Genomic DNA, 13,635 nt, shown 5'->3' with positions numbered 1-13,635 from the left:
TATTTGGCAAGTTAGGTTCCATTTTAATGGTCCCATGTGTGACATTGACGACGAAGATATATACATCTAAACAGCTTCTGAATATTTTATTCAAAGCAATCTTAATTCTAGACACAATAGACATCATTACCATCTCTGAGAGGCTGCCTCACAAGATATAACAAAGACAGAGAATGCTGCCCCTCACCCAATAAGACAAAAGCGACCATGGTACATTCTCTACTGGGTACTGTAAACATCACAGCCTGGCTCCCTGATGACCCATTCCCCAGAAACATCTGTACACATCCTCCGCTGCTCAAAAGAGGGGAAATCATCCACAGATCAACGGCCATGATGCATCTAGCACCCTGCTTAAGTTTACATCCATTATGACATTCTGCATTACTCACAAAAACATACGTCAGCCAAACAATGTAAGGGTGGGTATAATCGACTGACAAGGATGCCTTGACAGACAGCTATCAACAGACAATATTTGGGGATACTTTATCACATACACTCAAAGCACGATGCATCAAAGTTGTGTTTTCTCTTGTGAGTTTGTGTTGTTTTATTTTTTTTAATACTTGTAAACAAGTGTTCGCACTCTTGGCAATTGGCAAGATGACACAGCCAGAAGTGTTGGGGTTAGTAGTTGTTATGAGGGTTGGCATACAGTTTTACAGCAGCAGCAGCAGCAGCAATAGTAGTAGTAGTAGTAGTAGTAGTAGTAGTTGCAGTGTGAGATGGGGAGAGTAAGAAGCCAAAATAAACAATAAGTCAGTCATAAAAATGTGTACTTCCGTCTGATAATGTAATCTGATCAGTTGCTGATTTTGCTGAATGAAACAGTCAATTTCAGAGAACAATGTGTGTGTCTGGGAATATATATAGATACACACATATATATATATATATATATATATATACATACACACACATATATATGTGTATACTAGTGTTACATGAGGAAATAAACATTGCATGAAAAAGTGAGTTTGAGCTATTCTTTGTCCTGGTCTGCTTGCAACATAGACTGTATACAACATGTTGGGTTCCATGTGTAATACTGTACTACATTACAAAAGGACAGTTCAGTAACAGAATAAATAAACATATCCTAATCAGTCATGGCTGATGGAACAAGAACATGCTAGCTACATGGTTTAAATTAAGGCTTCTGTTCAAAATTCAAGATTTTTGTGTCTGACAAGATACACATGAAACAGGTTGGAGGTTACATTAACCAAAACATTGTGCTGTTTCATACTAAGTATATACACATTAATCACCAAAGCGTATCTTTTAATGTATGTACAATATCAATTTATTGTCATTGGTGTATATAATGTATCAATGTGTCATTTTATACATGCAGTAGGTGTGTATATGAGCGTGTGAATAAGTCTTTAACCCAAAGGACAATTCACAGGAACATCAGCTCAATAAAATCAAAACTGCATAGTGTAAAGTCAAAGAGACATACCTTGTGTTGCATTGTTCCTTTGTTCGCTGACATTTGGCTCTCGACTTGAAGCTCTGTAATTAAGCTACTTCCAACTTTCAATGCAGCCTGCAGTTAAACACACAATCATTTCTTGTTAAACTTTAAGTATCTTTTATTTCACTTCCATGTCCAATGATGTTCGGCATCACAATGCTCAAGTTCTCTTGGCTAGTTTTTTTACATCTTGCCCGTAAAGATCCCCTTAGCTCCCAGGACGTAAATTAACAATCCATTGTTAAGCAGTAACTCAGGAATTAAAGCCCAACTCTTCTTTTCGATCTAGTCATTAACCTAATATAATCAAAATATTTATTTGCTCCCATAAACTAAGTGCGTAATCTTTTTGTGTTTTGGAATTAAGGCCAACTTTTGTTATTGTAGATTCTTGATTCACAACGATTGCCATTTGTTTGTAATTTCATTTTGGTCAATTTTGCTTATTGTTTATTTTCCATTTGCTTCAAATATGTAACATTTCTTAATTTAATTATTCCATTATTTGTTTAAAATATTTAACTAGTTTCGATTACCATTATTCTTACAAGCATTCCTAAGCAACGTCAGGTCTTCTGCTAGTATATATTTCTATCTATCTCATTTAATCCCAGGCAACGTCATGTCTTCTGCTAGTATATATTTCCATCTATCTCATTTAATCTCAGGCAACGTCAGGTCTTCAGTTAGTATATATTTCCATATATCTCATTTAATCTCAAGCAACATCAGGTCTTCTGCTAGTATATATTTCCATCTCTCATTTAATCCCGGGCAACGTCAGGTCTTCTTCTAGTATATATGTCCATCTATCTCATAGTACCAATAGTTCATTTGCATCTATTTGGCTTAGCTATGTAAACTGCTTAACTAAAACTACGTAACGTACTCCATTCTTCGCCATCGTAGTGTCCTATTTTGTTATAGTTTTTTTTTTTTTTTATTCAATTTTCACCCCAAACAAGGCACAGTGCCACTTTGAAGCAGGGGACTACTATCAGGGACTTAATTAGCGGGGTCATTATGAAGGGAGATGAGTAGAAAGATGTTTGTTAACATTACACTTGAACTTCTGCATATCATTGCAGTTGGGAAAGCAGAATCCCGGAAGGGAGTTCCAAAGACCCGCAGTTCTGAGGAAGAAACTATTGGAGTAAAAGGCTTTCTTGCACCTAGGGATCTCTACTGTAAAGGGATGAGACTTAGTAGCTTGTCGGGTTTGTAGGGGGTAGTTACGTCGGGGAGGTACAAGTGTTTGCAGTTCGTCAGAGCATTCACCATTGAAGTATTTGTAGAACAGGCAGAGGGATGCAACATCTCGTCGATGGGACAGAGGCTGAAGCCTAGATGACAGTTCAGGACCTATCAGGTTGGCGACTCTCTTTTGAACCCTGTCCAGGAGCGAGAGACAAGCAGCAGATGCACCAGCCCAGATGTGACAACAGTACTCCATACATGGGCGAATGGTTGCCCTATAGAGGTATAGGATACTGTCAGGCGTAAGTAGTTTTCTAGCACGGTAGAGGGAGCCAACCTTCCTTGCAGCAGCCTTGGCAATGCTCTCAATGTATCTATTCCAGTTCATATTCCCTGTAAACGTTAGGCCGAGGAGTTTAAAAGAAGTACTTTCAGGTAATGTGTTCTTGGCCATTGCTATTGGTGGTAGAGAAGGTTTCTTGTAGTTATTGAAGGAAACAAGCTTAGTCTTAGCAGCATTGAATGTGACCAACCATTTTTGTCCCCATTCCACTACGGATTGGAGGTCATCCTCTAGTGTTTCTGCCATTTCCTTGGATATGTGTTCATTTGTTTTCCCCTCATATCTGTTATAGAGAGTGGTGTCATCGGCAAATATACCCATCTCCGAAACAATTTTATCAGGGAGGTCGTTTATGAATATCAGGAATAATAGAGGTCCAAGGATAGACCCCTGAGGTACTCCTGCATTTATATCGTATTGTTTGGATGTACGACCGTCGAGGACAACTTTGATTTTTCTATTACTTAAGAAGGATTTAATTACATTATGAATTCTTCCAGTGATTCCATATGATCTAATTTTCCTTAGAAAACCATCGTGCCATACCCTGTCAAAAGCCTTAGATATATCGAGGGCCACCGCTCTACCCTCCCCTGTTTTATCCAATGAACGGTATATACGTTCAGAAACTACAGTTAAGATATCTGCTGTTGAACGGGCTTACCTGAATCCATATTGTTTGTCAGTCAGGAGTTTAGCAGCTGTTAAGTGCTGGACTAGGGCTTGATTAACTAAGGACTCAAATATTTTGGCGAAAAGCGGGAGGAGGCTAATGGGGCGATAATTTAGTGGGTCAGTTCTTTCACCAGAATTCTTGAAGACTGGTACCACAGAGGCGGTTTTCCAGCAGTCGGGAAAACAAGATTTGTTAAGGCATTTATTGTAAAGTTTGGACAGAACTGGAGCAACCTCGGCAGAGCATTTTTTTAATAGCACAGCCGGGATGAGATCTGGTCCACATGCTTTGAGGTGTCTAGGTTTTTTATAATAGCATGTACCTGAGAAGGGGTGATTTTCAAATCGTCTAGTGAGGCGTCTGTTTGCAGAGGAAAATCAGGGAGTGAGTGGTGTACCGAGTTCAGTGTGGAGTTTGAGGCAAACCAACTGGCAAGCAGATTAGCCTTGTCAGTTGCCGTGCAAGCAACCTCATGATCGTTTGATAGTGGGGGAATAGTTGACTGTCCATTATTTACTACGCTGTTGTAGATTTTCCAAAAATCCCGTGTTCCTAATTTCTGTGCTTCGATGCGTTTTCTGGTGGTTTCAGAGTAATCTGTCTTAGCTGTCTCTATCACTCTCTTACAATTATTTCTAGCTTCTATAAACTTCTGTTTATTTGAGCTGGACTTATGTCGGTTGAATCTGCGGAACGCATGCTGCCTTTGACAAATGGCAGCTGCACAAGCAGAAGTAAACCATTAGGGGGAGTGGGGCTTGCTATAGAATTTCCGTGCGGGAACATGTGCTTCAATAGCAGTTTTGAACCATTCAGTGGTCTCATTTGCACACTGTTCCGCTGGAAGAGTAAAGATATTTTGCCATGGGGCATCTCTGATGAGCTCCCTGATGGCTTCCCAATCAGCCTTTTTGTAATACCTCGTTGTTTTGAGTAGTGGGTCTTCAGTTTTAGGGCGAGAATTTAGGCTGATTTCTACCATTATCACAGCGTGATCAGCATTCCCGAGTGGGCTGTGGGCATTTGTTGTACAGTCATTGGGAACCGTTGTCAGAAAGAGATCTAGAAGTGAGGCATGTTGATCTTGCTGGTCTGAGAAACGTGTCGGAAATGTAACCAACTGAGATAGGGAATGGGATATAGAGAAGCTATGTGTTGCGCTACCAGCTACGTCTGTGTGATTACGCTTATATAGCTTAGCTATGCAAACTGTGAGAACAAGAACAAACGGCTCTCCTGAGTGGAAGACATGATTTTCCACTCATACTTTTATACTTCCAGGGCACCTTCCTCCAATTCCTTTCTGGCTATCCAACAGAATAATGGTAAATAATGGTAATTAAATTTGCTGCTAAATTATATTTGTGAAGATTAGAGTGAAAATAGTATATATATATATATATATATATATATATATATATATATATATATACACACTCGTGAGCAAAAAAAAAAAAAATGGGCCAAACAAATTTTATACATTTTATTGCACTAAAAGCTATACTGAACAAAGAACAATTGAACAAGGAAACTTAAACAAGACTAATAACACAGAACAAGACATTTACTTTAATAAATGCTTCAGATGGAATTGCATTTCCTTTTGATTTCTTTAAAAGATCAATCCTTTAAGACATGCTCTCAATCAAAGTGAAACACTGTGAAGAGGAGAAGCTATTCCATTCGCTTTGCACGGCTTTCCACAGTTTGTCATTGTTCTCAAAAGTTCTTCCGGCTAATGCACAAGATATTATGGACTAAATATTCTCGATTTGGATTTAAATCGGGGCTTTAACCTGGCCAAAATATCACATCAATTGAATTATTAGAAAAACATTTTTTTTGTGACTTTAGCTGTGTATGCAGGGGGTGTTATCATGTGGAAAAATAGTGTTCAGGGATATTCCCAGCATCTGGATACTTTTTAATAGTCCTGTTTCTAATATTCAAATGTATTCCTTTGCATTGATTGACTTCTCACATCTAATAAGTTCCCCAACTCCTGCTGTAGTAAAAGTTCCCCATACCATTATCCCTCCATTCCCATGTTTAACTCATTTTTATGCAACTTGTCGAAAAATCTTTCTCAAGTTCTCCGATTGCACCGTTCGCAAGCATCAGGAGCATCACTAACAAGACAAAATCTTGATTCTGTCTAACCAGAAAACATTCCTGAACCAGTCTGTATCTTTCTTGCCATGACATGAGAAAAATCTCTTTCTATCATTGATGTTCTTAGATAAAAATGGCTTCTTTGCACACCGTTTAGAAGAAAATCCCATTTCTTTCATTTGTCTAGATATTGTATATCCAGAAAGAGAATTTCGAGCCCCTGTTTTGAATTCTTTGCTATGGTCAACGTAAGTTTTCTTTCGATCCTTCAAAACAGTTAATTTAAGCATGTGGTTGTCCTTCAAAGTGGATGCTCTAGGGCGACCAGATCCAAATTTTCCCTTTTACCAAGCATTCGACTTCGAATCTTTGACCAATTCGCTTCACTACAGAAAGAGATGTTTTCACTTTTTCTTTTCTTAAAATATAAAAAATCTGCTTGTAAGTCATTTTGGACTGCCTTAATTCTGTAATTCGGTTTTTTATATCCTCGCTAAGATGCGGTTTTACCATTTTTAGGATTAATTTTTCCACTCATTATTATATGTTATAATAATAATGATCTGCAAAATAGAAATTTTCAGTTAAAATTAACAAAAATGCATGGAAAAATATTGAAAAATAGATTTCTTCCTATATATATATATATAATTTTTTTTACTATAATAATTAAATACCTACAGACACTAGTGTTTCATCCTTTCGGGAATCTTGAGTGCAGGGTGTCGCGATTAACACCAGTTGACAGATTCGAACTCGGCAACACCGATTAGCAAAGACCGTATCCAATCAGCTACCATTAACCGCGTGAAATAACGTTGAATTTAAACATTTTTATGTCAGAACAGTGATATAATCGTTATACAATGATCTATGCATAAGAGCTAAATTGACGACTTAATTCAACTGAACATACTCAACAATATATATATATGTGTGTATGTATGTATGTATATATATGTATATATATACATACATACATATATATCAAAGCGCGAATGAACTCTTTTTCTGGGTCAACGGCCAACTAGCACCGTGTATATTTGTGTGTGTGTATATATGTATTGGGGTAGAGAGGGCTCCCGTAAGCCGTGGTGAAGGCAGCCTTTCTAGGAGAAGCAAATCTCTGATTTAAAAAACCATAAAGCAGAAGACCATTACCCACATTAAGCTGGTCTGCAGTTTAATTTGTTGCTGGCTATCTTGCTCTTGCTTGTTGCTGGATCTCAACATTTTGAACCAAGAGAGAGACTTAGCTGTCGTACAAAGCTAAGACTCTGTAACATCATATTTGTATAGATACTCCCTCAGACATTTGGGCTCATGGATTTTAAATGTCTGAGGGAGTGGCACTCGTCTGACAAGACGTTGCAATCATCATCATCATATATATGTATGCATATATCTATATATATATATATAAAAATATCGCCCTTTGGAAGGTCTTGTTTTTAATCCTTCAAGGAGACTAGTCACCCTCCTCACCAAACAAGTCTGGTGAGGGAACCAGTTTAGTCGCCGGTGACCCAACCATAAGGCAGGTAGGGCGAATGAACCCTTTTTCGGGGTCAACGGCCAACTAGCACCGTGTGTGTTTGTATGTATGTATGTGTGTGTTGGGATGGAGGGGGCTCCGTAAGCTGTGGTAAAGGCAACCTTTCTAGGAGAAGCAGATCTCTGATTTAAAAAAACAGAAAGCGGGAGACCAGTACCTGCATTAAGCTGGTCTGCAGTTTAACTTGTTGCTGGCTATCTTGCTCTTGCTTGTTGCTGGATCTCAACATTTTGAACCGAGAGAGGTTAGGGTTAGCTGTCGTACAAAGCTAAGACTCTGTAACATCATTTGTATACAGATACTCCCTCAGGCATTTGTCTATTAAAATGGTCCTGTGGCGATGGAAGTCATTTTTGAACTCATAGACTTTAAGTGTCTGAGAGAGTGGCACTCGTCTGACAAGACGTTACAATCATCATATAAAAATGTAATTCTTGGTTCGTTCAAAGTCGATAAAACCATATTTCTACATTACCAATTTATTTGAAATTTTCAGACAATCCATCTTTAAAGTCGAGGGATTTTTCTATGTTATTAAAATAAATAAACATCGCTAATTATAAAAATATTAAATAAAATAACAATATTTTTTGTAATCCGATAGTGCGAACCTGCTTTGTTGATAGAACTGAACTTCCGTTTCAATTCATTTCATACACCACGATTTGACAAAACAAATTAGAAGATTTCATTTTCTGTTTACTCGATAAGTAAAAAAAAAAACATAATTCATTTGTTTATCTCTCAAATTTTTAAATTAAAAATTTTTTTCTTTATTATATCAGGCAAAGAAAAAAGTTGCTCACTTACTTTTTCAGTCGATTTTTGTTTTTGTTTTTTGTTTGTTTTGTTTTTGTTTTTTTATTTTTCGATATAAGAAAATATGAACTTTTTTATTATTAACACTATAAATTGTTAAGTGAAAGTATAGGTTTTTTTCAAAGAAAATTTACAGATTGGTAATGTGCTTAAATATTATTTGGTGCTAATGCAGAAAGTGATCCGCGCTATTTTTTAAATTGTATTTCCATGTTTAATTAAAGTTTTATTATATGTTTTTTTATTCAATTGTAAGGTTAAAATACAGATTAGGTACAAAACAACCTCTCCTCCCCATGTTAAGAATGGCTTTTTAAATAATAACGTTATTATTTCAGCACGGATCACTCTCTGCATGAGTACCATACTTTCACCTAACAATTTAATAAACAAAACATGGTACGTATGTAGAGAAAGTACTGTGCTAAAATAATAACATTATTTAGAAAGCCATTCTTAACATGGGGAGGGCGTTTTGTAACTATTCTATACTTTCACTAACAATTTAATAAACAAAAGATGGTACTTATGCAGAGAAGGTACCGTGCTAAAATAATGTTATTAAGAAAGCCATTCTTAACATGGGAAGGGGAGGGTGTTCTGTAACTATTTTATACTTTCACCTAACAATTTAATAAACAAAAGATAGTACTTATGCAGAGAAGGTACCGTGCTGAAATAATACCGTTATTTAGAAAGCTATTCTTAACATGGGAGGAAGTTTTGCATCTATTCTATACTTTCACCTAACAATTTAATAAACAAAAATAGATAGTACTTATGCATAGAAAATACCGTGCTGAAATAATGTTATTTAGAAAGAAATTCTTAACATAGGGACGGTATTTTGTAACTATTCTGTCCTTTCACCTAACAATTTAATAAACAAAACATGGTACTTATGCAGAGGAGCTACCCTGCTGAAATAATGACGTTATTATTTAGAAAGCCATTCTTAACATAGGAATAGGAGTGTTTTGTAACTATTCTGTACTTTAACCTAACAATTTAATAAACAAAATTTAAACTTAAGCAGACAAGGAACAGTACTGAAGCATTAACATTATTATTTAGAAAGCCATTCTTAACATGGGGAGGGAGGATTTTTTCTAACTATTCTGTACTTTCGGTGCTAATGCAGAGAGTGATCCACGCTATTTTTTAAATCGTATTTCTACATTTAATTAAAGTTTTATGATATGTTTTTTTATTCAATTATAAGGTTAAAGTACAGAATAGGTACAAAACCCCCTCCCCTCCCTATGTTAAGAATGGCTTCTTAAATAATAACGTTATTATTTCAGCAAGGATCACTCTCTGCATGAGACCGATTAATGTTTTGTTTTGTGCTTATTTTTTTTACCGTAGTTTTTTTTTTTTAAGAAAGCCTTTTTTAACAAAAATTGAAAGTACACGTCTTTTCTTTTTTTTTTACAGAAGTTGTTTTTATATAAGAAAATATGAATGCTTTTTCTTTATTAAAGAAAGAGGGTGTTTTGTACCTATTCTGTACTTTAAACTTACAATTGAATAAAAAAAACGGTAAATTTTTAGATTAGGTCCACCTTCACAATTTTCTTTTAAATGACGACTTTTAAAAGTTTTCGACTATGCTGAATACGGAAATCGCATTGAAATTTTGCAGAAATAAGTAGTTATCGAGATATACAAAGTTGTATAACGCATTGTAATCTCTGGCGGCTATCTTTTTTACACGCGTGCGCGCGGCATAAACAAATCTACGTGCGTAAAAAAGATTGCCACCAAAGAATACAATACATAAAACAACTATTTATATCTCGATAACTACTTATTTCTGCAAAATTTCAATACGATTTCCGTATTCAGCATAGTCGGAAACCTATACAAGTCGTCATTTTAAAAAAAATTGTGGAGGTGAACCTAATCTAAAAAAATACCAAAAAAAACATATAAAACTTTAATTGAACTTGGAAATACGACTTAAAAAAATAGCGCGGATCAGTAAGTGCATTAGCACCCATTAATTGACTAACGTGACCTTATTACCAAATAAGCTCCGGCTACAATGTTGAACACGCTGTTCACATTGTTTTTTTTTTTCAAGTTAAATTCAACTTTCACAATATCTTTTTATTTTTTTATAATTACACAATATCTTTTTTTAATAATAAATTGTTAGTTGAAAGCACAAAATAGTTACAAAACACCATCCCCTCTCTATGGTAAGAATGGCTGAAAAAAATATATTAGGTACTCATGCAGAGAGTGATCTGTGCTGAAATAACAACGTTATTATTTAAAAAGCCATTCTTAACATGGGGAGGGGGGTGTTTTGTACCTATTCTGTACTTTAACCTTACAATTGAATAAAAAACATATCATAAAATGTGGAAATACGATTTAAAAATATGATTTAAAAAACATATCATTAAATGTGGAAATACGATTTAAAAAATAGTGCAGATCAGTAAGTTCATTAGCACCAGAAATTGTTAGGTGAAATACAGAAAGGTTTCTACCAAGAAAACCGTTATTTTTTTAGCCATTCTTACCAAGGGGAGGGGATGGTGTTTTGTTACTATTCTGTGCTTTCAACTAACAATTTATTAAAAAAACAAAAGGAAAATTTTCACATTAAGTCCACCTCCACAATTTTTAACATAGGTAGGTTGGGAGTGTTTATTCCGAAAGCCGTTCTTAACATAGAAAGAATGGTGGTATTTATTCCAAAAGCCATTTTTAACAGACGAAAGACAGGTAAAAGGTTAAAACACATGGTTAGGCATGGGTGTTGTTTATTCCGAAAGCCGTTTTTAATATGGGGAGGTTGGGAGGGTTTATTCATGGCCGCCAGTGAATTATAGTACATAGTACAGGTCTTTATATCTCGAAAACTACTTGCCTCTGCAAATTTTAAATGAGATTTTCTTATTCAGCATAGTCGAAAATTGTGGAGGTGGACCTAATGTAAAAAAATACCCTCCCCCAAAAAAGATATTGTGTAATTTAAATTTAAGCGCAGTACCAAAAATAAAATTAGACAGAAAAATACCCCCTTTGGGTTTGTACTTGCACAAAGACTTGAAAAAGTTGTCAACAAAAACAAATATATAACAAGTAAATATTTTCAAAGGCAAGATAAGTTACTTTTCTACCTAATTGGATAATTTTTAGTGTTTTTATTGGGTTTGTACTACTATACATATAGATTCGAAAAAGTTGTCAAAAAATAAATGTATAACAAATATTATCAAAGGCTAGGTATGTTACTTTATTACCAAAATGGGTAATTTTTTAGTTTTTTTAATGTAAAATGTTTATTCAGCTCGAAAAACACAGCATTAACTGCTATATTTGAAAATTATAAATGGCGGCAGACTGTGTTAAACATGTTAAGTTTGGGAAAATGAGTTAAAACTAAAAAACTATACAAAATACTGTTAAAAACCACCGAATAAATGTCTGCCTATGTCACAGTAACATATATTGAGCGAGTTCCTGACAGTATTTTGCATAGCTTTTTAGTTTTAACTCATTTTCCCAAACTTAACATGTTCAACACAGTCTGCCACCATTTGTATTTTTCAAATATACAGATAAACACTACATGTTTTCGAACCGATTAAACATTTTACACTAAATAAAAACACTAAAATCTTATCCCGTTAGGTAGAAATGTAACTTATCTTGCCTTTGATAACATTTATTTGTTATATTTATTTTTCAAAAACTTTTTCGTTTCTGTGTTTAGTAATACAAACCCATTTTATTTACTGTAACGTTTAGTCGGCTCGAAAAACAGTATTTTTCAGCGTATTTGAAAAATACAAATGGTGGCGGACACTGTTGATGATGTTAAGTTGGGAAAATGACTTAAAACTAAAAAAGTATACAAAATACTGTCAGAAACCCACCGAATATGTCAGCCTATGTCACGATAACATATAATCAGTGGGTGTCTGACACTGTTTTGTATAGTTTTTAACTGATTTTCCCAAACTTAACGTATTCAACAGAGTCTGCGACCATTCGTCTTTTTCAAATACATCGATAAACACTGAGTTTTTCGAGCCGATTAAACATTTTACATTAAATAAAAACACTAAAAAATTATCCAGTTAGATAGAAACGTAATTTACCTTACCTTTGCTTTCATTTATTCGTTTTTGGACAACTTTTTCGAATCTGTGTATAATAACCCCCCTCCCTACCCAAATATTAATTAAAAACTCATATTTTTGAATACAATAAAAAAGAAAACTATTTAGCGTTTCAACGTTTTAACAACTTTCGGCTTAATCCACTGAATGTTGCTCGAGCCCAAGCCATGATTGACGGTAACTCCCGAGGATCCGGATCCAATTCTGCAAGAGTTCCATTTTTTCATTCTCGCCTTTTTTTTTTTTTTCTTTTTGGAGTGGATTGCTTTACTAAGAATATAAGAAACATGCATTTTCTCTTTTTATTAGAATTTTCCATTACACCAAATTGAGCCACAGCAACGCGTGGCAGGGTACAGCTAGTATATATATATATATATATATATATATATATATGTATGTATTAGTGATGGGACGATGCCAAAATTTTTCCCGATTCCGATTCCGATTCCGTTCAAAATTTCCGATTCCGATCCGATTCCCGATTTCGATTCCGATTCTTGTAAAATTTATACATATTTAATTAGAGATTTTTTTTGTTTGTTTTTTCGTAAATTTGCAAATTATTACATAAACCCCTGGTTAATGTCCGCGTATATTTTTTCTCAAATGTTTGCCTTGTAATTGATTAAAAATTGTAACACAACAAAACATTTATTTTGATTTTAAAACAAAGCTATATTGTACCAATTCGTATTTACTGTATAACATGCTACTTACATGAATAGTGGAAAATATTCGAAGATTGGTAGGCAAAATAAGAAAACGATGTAAGAACAATATATTTAACAACGCCACTTAGCAAAGCCACATCTCATTGTTATGAACGAATTTCTAAATAATAATATTACTATTATAAAAAACATTTTTAACGTGAGATTGCGTGAGCTTTCTGTGCTTTCTCTCGCAGCTAAATCCCTATTCCAAAATGAAATATTACTTTTATAGATTACGTGTTAGAACATTTTTTTAATTGGCGGAAAGAAAAGCGATCATTTAGAATTTAGAGTGTAAGATCAGTTTCGAATATAAATTTAACGTAAAATGATCATCATTTCTGGTCATCCTAATTCTTTATGGATATTAACTAAAGTGTTTCCCACTAAATTAAGTTCGGTTTGCAACGTTGTAAAACCATGTGTAATCGCTTAAAAAGTAGACACCCTATCCCCAATAAGCGCACATAATTTAAAATTGGTAACACACTACAGCTCATGTTACGTTATATTTATTTGTGAAACTGACCGTCTATTTTAAATTCCTAATCGTTTTATATATATATATATATTTTATAATCATGAGTGTTTA

The sequence above is a fragment of the Euprymna scolopes genome, chromosome 42 (genome assembly GCF_053919585.1).
Source record: "Euprymna scolopes isolate OS-2025 chromosome 42, ASM5391958v1, whole genome shotgun sequence".
NCBI lineage: Eukaryota > Metazoa > Mollusca > Cephalopoda > Sepiida > Sepiolidae > Euprymna > Euprymna scolopes.
This window is presented reverse-complemented; position numbering follows the sequence as displayed.